The sequence below is a fragment of the Ovis canadensis genome, chromosome X (genome assembly GCF_042477335.2).
Source record: "Ovis canadensis isolate MfBH-ARS-UI-01 breed Bighorn chromosome X, ARS-UI_OviCan_v2, whole genome shotgun sequence".
NCBI lineage: Eukaryota > Metazoa > Chordata > Mammalia > Artiodactyla > Bovidae > Ovis > Ovis canadensis.
The window spans coordinates 21877044-21883946 of record NC_091727.1 but is presented as its reverse complement, the minus strand read 5'-3'; positions in this window follow the sequence as shown (position 1 = coordinate 21883946).

The window sequence follows — 6903 nt, the reverse complement described above, 5'->3', positions numbered from 1 at the left end:
TGCATACAGGGTCGTCATTGCCATCTTCCTAAATTCCATATATATGTGTTAGTATACTGTATTGGTGTTTTTCTTTCTGGCTTACTTCACTCTGTATAATCGGCTCCAGTTTCATCCATCTCATCAGAACTGATTCAAATGAATTCTTTTTAACGGCTGAGTAATACTCCATTGTGTATATGTACCACAGCTTTCTTATCCATTCATCTGCTGATGGACATCTAGGTTGTTTCCATGTCCTGGCTATTATAAACAGTGCTGCGATGAACATTGGGGTACATGTGTCTCTTTCAATTCTGGTTTCCTCGGTGTGTATGCCCAGCAGTGGGATTGCTGGGTCATAAGGTAGTTCTATTTGCAATTTTTTAAGGAATCTCCACACTGTTCTCCATAGTGGCTGTACTAGTTTGCATTCCCACCAACAGTGTAGGAGGGTTCCCTTTTCTCCACACCCTCTCCAGCATTTATTGCTTGCAGATTTTTGGATCGCAGCCATTCTGACTGGTGTGAAGTGGTACCTCATTGTGGTTTTGATTTGCATTTCTCTAATAATGAGTGATGTTGAGCATCTTTTCATGTGTTTGTTAGCCATCCGTATGTCTTCTTTGGAGAAATGACTATTTAGTTCCTTGGGCCATTTTTTGATTGGGTCGTTTATTTTTCTGGAATTGAGCTGCATAAGTTGCTTGTATATTTTTGAGATTAGTTGTTTGTCAGTTGCTTCATTTGCTATTATTTTCTCCCATTCAGAAGGCTGTCTTTTCACCTTGCTTATATTTTCCTTTGTTGTGCAGAAGCTTTTAATTTTAATTAGATCCCATTTGTTTATTTTTGCTTTTATTTCCAGTATTCTGGGAGGTGGATCATAGAGGATTCTGCTGTGATTTATGTCTGAGAGTGTTTTGCCTATATTCTCCTCTAGGAGTTTTATAGTTTCTGATCTTACATTTAGATCTTTAATCCATTTTGAGTTCAAGACAGTATGGTACTGGCACAAAGACAGACATATAGATCAATGGAACAAAATAGAAAGCCCAGAGATAAATCCACACACATATGGACACCTTATCTTTGACAAAGGAGGCAAGAATATACAATGGAGTAAAGACAATCTCTTTAGCAAGTGGTACTGGGAAAACTGGTCAACCACTTGTAAAAGAATGAAACTAGATCACTTTCTAACACCGCACACAAAAATAAACTCAAAATGGATTAAAGATCTAAATGTGAGGAAGGCTTTCTTATCACTCCTTGCTATTCTTTGGAACTCTGCATTCAAATGGGTATATCTTTCCTTTTCTCCTTTGCCTTTCACTTCTCTTCTTTTCATAGCTATTTGTAAGGCCTCCTCAGACAACCTCCTCAGACAAAAATGCCTTTTTGTACTTCTTTTTCTCGGGGATGGTCTTGATCCCTTTCTCTTAAACAATGTCCCAAACCTCTGTCCGTAGTTCTTCTGGCACTCTATCAGAGCTAATCCCTTGAATCTATTTCTCACTTCCACTGTATAGTTGTAAGGGATTTGATTTAGGTCATACGTGAATGGTCTAGTGGTTTCCCCTACTTTCTTCAATATATGTCTGAATTTGGTAATAAGGAGTTAATAATCTGAGCCACAGTCAGCCCCTGGTCTTGTTTTTGCTGACTGTATAGAGCTTCTCCATCATTGGCTTCAAAGAATATAATCAATTTGATTTCAGTATTGACTATCTGGTGATGTCCATGTGTAGAGTGTTCTCTTGTGTTGTTGGAAGAGGGTGTTTGCTATGACCAGTGCATTATCTTGGCAAAACTCTGTTAGCCTTTGACCTGCTTTGTTTTGTACTCCAAGGTCAAACTTGCCTGTTACTCCAACTGTTTCTTGACTTCCTACTTTTGCATTCCAGTTTCCTATAACAAAAAGGACATCATTTTGGGTTCTTAGTTCTAGAAGGTCTTGTAGGTCTTCATAGAACCGTTAAACTTCAGCTTCTTCACCATTCCTGGTCAGGGCATAGACTTGGATTACTATGATATTTAATGATTTGCCTTGTAAATGAACAGAGATCATTCTGTCCTTTTTTGAGATTGCATCCAAATACTGCATTTCAGACTCTTTTGTTGACTATAATGGCTACTCCATTTCTTCTAAGTGATTCTTGCCCACAATAGTAGATATAATGGTCATCTAAGTTAAATTCACCCATTCCAGTCCATTTTAGTTCACTGATTCCTAAAATGTCAGTGTTCAGTCTTGCCATCTCCTGTTTGACCACTTCCAATTTGCCTTGATTCATAGACCTAACATTCCAGATTCCTATGCAATATTGCTCTTTACGGCATCAGACTTTACTTCCATCACCAGTCATATCCACAACTCGGTGTTGATTTTGCTTTGGCTCCATCTCTTCATTCTTTTTGGAGTTATTTCTCCACTGGTCTCTGAGTGAGTGAAGTTGCTCAGTCATGTCCAACTCTTTGCGATCCCATGGACTATAGCCCACCAAGCTTCTCCATCCATGGGATTCTCCGGGCAAGAATACTGGAGTGGGTTGCCATTTCCTTAATTGGTTTTCTTGGAACACATGTGTACTCAGTCGTGTCTGACTCTTTGTGATCCCATGAACTGTAGCCCACCAGGCTCCTCTGTCTATGAAATTTTCAAGGCAAAAATACCGAGTGGGTGGCCATTTCCTTCTCCAGGGAATCTTCCTGACCCAGAGACTGAGTCTGTGTTTCCTGTGTGGGCAAGCAGATTCTTTACCACTGAGCCACCTGGGAATCCAGTTTTCTTGGTAATTCTACACATTAAAAATGTTTCTCTGAGAGGTGTTTCACAGGCCTCACCATCCTACAAAATATATTATGGCCTGAAAATGTTTGAAACCTGATGGTTTAGACAAAATTCCCTCCAACTTGAAATATTTTCTTCCCGTGGTTTTTCTCAGCTTCTCAGTTTCCTGGTTGCCCCTCTATCTCACTGGTGATCTCCTTTTCCAGTTTCTCCTCCTCTCAGCAATGTGTGCAGTGGTGTGTTCTATGGCTCACTCCTGGGTTACTTCCTCTCCTCTATCTGAGAGATCTTACTCCATCCCGGGCCTTAAAGAGCACTGATAAGCTGATGATCCCCGATCTCCATTCTCAGCCTGTTGTATCCACTCCTGACATCTCCACTTGAAGATCTGATGGGGATGTCATGCTTAAGATGGCCCTAAGAAAACCTCTAATCCCCTTACTGCTACCAAAACCTGTGCTTCCTGCAGTTTTCCCCATCTCAGTAAATGGAAGCCTTTTCTACACCAACTGCTCAAAGCAAAGAGCATCTCTGATTCCTGTATTTTCTCTCAAGCTCCACATTCAATCCATCAGCAAGTTTTATCCACTCAAGCTTCTGAACACATCCTAAATCTGTCCAGGTCTTTCCCTCACACCTGCTACAACCCTTGTTCTAGCTACCTCTGTCACCTGCAAATGTACGATGGCCTCCTGCCTCATCACCCTACCTCCGTCCTTTCCCTCAAATAGTTTTGTACCCAGCAGTAAGAATTATCTTAAAATATGAACTATTTCAGAAGCACAAACAGAAAAATATATATTTATATCTACCAACTAGGAATCTTTTCTATAATAATAAATCAGACCATTGTCATTTGTCTTCCTGACAATCTAGTTGCTACCCACTGTGTTAATATTTAGAATTAATGAACAACTCTTTACCATGGCTTACAAGGTCCTATGACCTAGTCCTTGCTCATGTCTGTAATCCTGTCCACTTACCCTCTGCCCCTCCCCCAATGCAGTGAATCACAGTGACCTCTCTGCTGTTTCTCAACCCACCAAGCTCACTCTCACCTCAGAAGCTTTGCATTAACCATTCCCTCTGCCTACAGTTCTCTTCCACCCGATCTGTGCATGACTGGTTCTTTCTGGTCCCAGTTTGTAACCTCATGAAAAGACCTTTACCGTTCATCCAGCCTAAGGAATTCACCCACTAATCCCAATCATATCATTCTATTTGCATCATAATATATAAAATGGTTATTTTTTATTCTTTAGTTGCCTATGTATTTTGGTAAACACACATACTCTCTCTCTCTGTCTGAGATGTAGGAAGTTGTCAGACTTGTATAACCTTTTAAATCTGGCACCTATCAGATGTTTAATAAATATTTGGAAAAGAAAGGAGGGAGGGAGAAAGGGAGGAGGAAAAAGGAGAGGAAGGAGGAATTTCACATTTTTAAGTACTCCATCTAAAAATCTGTCATAAAATGATTTTACAGAGCATCTCAATAGATATTTCCTGAGGATGAACTTATTTATAGCACCTAGTAACTTAAAAAACAAAGTGTCATGTGTAGATCTTAAGGAAAAGAGACAATCAAAAGAGATGATGAAGGCTGAACAATCACTTACAGCTCAAGAGCCTGAATTGCCAAGCATGCTGCCCACTCATCTTTCCACCACTTGTGTGAAAATCAAGGAATATCCCACATGCCACAGGGCCATGAAGCCTGCATGCCACAACTATTGAGCCTGCGCTCTAGAGCCTGGGAGCCACAACTACTGAAGCCTACACACACCCTACAGCCTGTGCTCCTCAACAAGAGAAGCAACCACAGCGAGAAGCAGGCATGCATTGCAACAAAGATCCAGCACAGTCAAAAATAAACAAATAAAAATATTTTTTAGAGAAAAAAGACTGTCCACCACAGCTGGGGATAAAGACAAGTAAAGAGGCATTTCCAACAGAGTAAGAGAAATGCTATGCTCATCAATTACAGAATGTGGTGCACATAGCTTTTACTGGGTAAGTGGTGGTGGTGGTGGTTAAAGACTTCCTGGAGGAAAAACCATAAGCTGAGACAAAGAGAATGCGTACACATCTGTCATGTGTGCATTGAAGTGTGGTGATTGTTCTAGGCATTCTAGACAGAGAGCCGGATAGAATGAAACATGCTACGTAAGTAAATAATTATGCATACGGCCAACCATGTTTCATGTTGTTCTGTATTCTATGAACCGCTAACATCTTACTAGGAGAAAATCTTCATCACGGCACAAGGTCACATTCAACAAGTTTAAATACTCTCTTAAATGAATACCTAAAGGGGAAATCTTTTAAGATACACTCCTCACCTCTGAGAGGAAAATGCTTACTAGGTGTCTCAAAGAGAAAAGATTTCCAAGAGTTCCCACCACTATTTCAAACAGCGATCCCTAAGATTTTAGTACACCCTTGGTCTTGAATGAACCCAGCTCAGATCCCAGCTCTTCATTGATCTAAAGTAATTATCTTCTGAAAAGAAAGGCCCCATGAGTGGGAGAACAGCAGCTGTTGGATTCTTAAACTACATGCCAAGTGAATGGCCAATTGCCAATATAAAACAGGTATCTCTGCCAGGTAGAACTGTTTATTCTAATTTGCTTATTCAAATTGGAAAAGAGCCAGTTAGTTTTGTAAACTGTGCTTGCAAAATAATCAACTGTGATTGACTGCTGGACAGTATCTTCCACTATGTTTATACCAAACCACCACTTTAAGAAGACCCCTGAACTTTGACCACTCCTAAATTTCTAATGGTGCTCAGATTTCTCAGGCATATTTAACATCAACTGCAGAAAAGTCCATAAAAATGGGGCTTGAGGGCAGAGCATATTATTGTGATACAGTTAAACAATTTTATTATTTTCAAAGAATAAGTTCCACTAGTCACACTCTTCTCATGCCTAAGTATGTCCGTGAGAAAGCCTTCTGGTATGAGAAACAGAAGTCCTCATAAAAATAGGCTAAAACAATAAAGAGCATTTAGAGGCTAAAGTAACTGAAAAGTACATAGATAGTGGTGGGTTCAGGTACAGGTTTGATCATGCCTCTGGCTCTACTTTCCTCTTAAATTATAGGTGATTTTCTCAGCTCTGCCTATGCTCTTTCAAAGGCTGATATATAATATACTAATGCATATATACGGAATCTAGAAAGATGGTACTGATTAAATTATTTGCAAGGCAGCAGTGGAAACACAGACATAGAGAACAGACTTATGGACACAGGGAGCTGGGCTGGGGAGGAAGGAGAGGGTGGGATGTATGGAGAGAGTAACATGGAAACCTAACATTACCATATGTAAAATGATAGCCAATGGGAATTTGCTGTATGACTCAGGGAACTTAAACAGGGGCTCTATATCAATCTAGAGGGGTGGGATGGGGAGGAAGATGGAAGGGAGGTTCAAGAGGAAGGGGACATATGCATACCTATAATTAATTCATGTTGATGTTTGGCAGAAACCAACAAAATTCTGTAAAGCAATTATCCTTTAATTAGAAAAATAAATAAAATTTTTAAAAATAAAAAAATTTTAAAAGGCTGATTTCAAAGAGTGATTTCAAGTTTCAATTTACATCCAAGAGGAGAGGCTTCTGTCAACCATTAGCCAAAGCAGCCACATTCAAACCAATCCCTGTGCCAGGGGAGTATCCTTTGCTAACTGATTTTGTCGTATGATTTTGCAAGGGAACGTGGTTGTAAACCTCTGTATCTGTGATGCTGGTGTCAGGAACCAAATTCCTTAGCCAGTGTATGGCTCTTACAGTCTACCCAGACCTGCATCTTTTCTTTACTGTCTTTACATTTCTCTGTACAATAAATGGATTTATGAATATGGGGGGCAGGCAGCTAGAGTGAACAGCTCTACTGAGGTGAACAGGCAGTATCTAGGGCCCACTCTTAGGACTTGATAATGCATAATGCATCATAAAGGAACAATTGAGGTTTTTCCAAGGTGGTGGTTTAGTCACTAAGTCACGTCTGACTCTTGCAACCCCATGGACTGTAGCTAGCCAGGCTCCTCTGCCCATGGGATTCTCCAGGCAAGAATACTGGAATGCGTTGCCATTTCCTTCTCCAATTCCCAAGGGCCCCCA